This window comes from Alligator sinensis, unplaced genomic scaffold, assembly GCF_000455745.1.
Source record: "Alligator sinensis unplaced genomic scaffold, ASM45574v1 scaffold424_1, whole genome shotgun sequence".
In the NCBI taxonomy this organism is placed as follows: domain Eukaryota; kingdom Metazoa; phylum Chordata; order Crocodylia; family Alligatoridae; genus Alligator; species Alligator sinensis.
Window position 1 is genome coordinate 1,486,225 of NW_005842113.1, and position 279 is coordinate 1,486,503.

The 279-nt window shown below is 35.8% G+C and overlaps 1 protein-coding gene across 2 annotated transcripts in view; it reads right to left on the bottom strand.

The window, feature by feature from the left end:
• WRB (tryptophan rich basic protein) overlaps positions 1-279 on the bottom strand; it is a 17,022-nt gene that overhangs the window by 9,215 nt on the left and 7,528 nt on the right. The window lies entirely within an intron of this gene.

Consider the following 279-nt stretch of genomic DNA (forward strand, 5'->3'; position numbering starts at 1 on the left):
GGGGGACAAAACCTAAGCTTAAAACTAGCATGCAGTTACAACCATTTTGTACTCCTACAGTGTAGGAAGGTAGTAAGATAGCACAGATGTACACTTAATAATAAAAATAAAGTTTTATACAAACCTAATAGAAAATTTCAGGTGAAGGAAAAAAAAAAAAAAAAAATCAGTGATAATAGCTTAGATTTAAAACATTCTCCTCAGTATTGTTATTCAAACAGTATTATTGTCCCAACACAGGAAGACCAGAAAGAACCACCCCCCCCCCCCCCCCTCCAC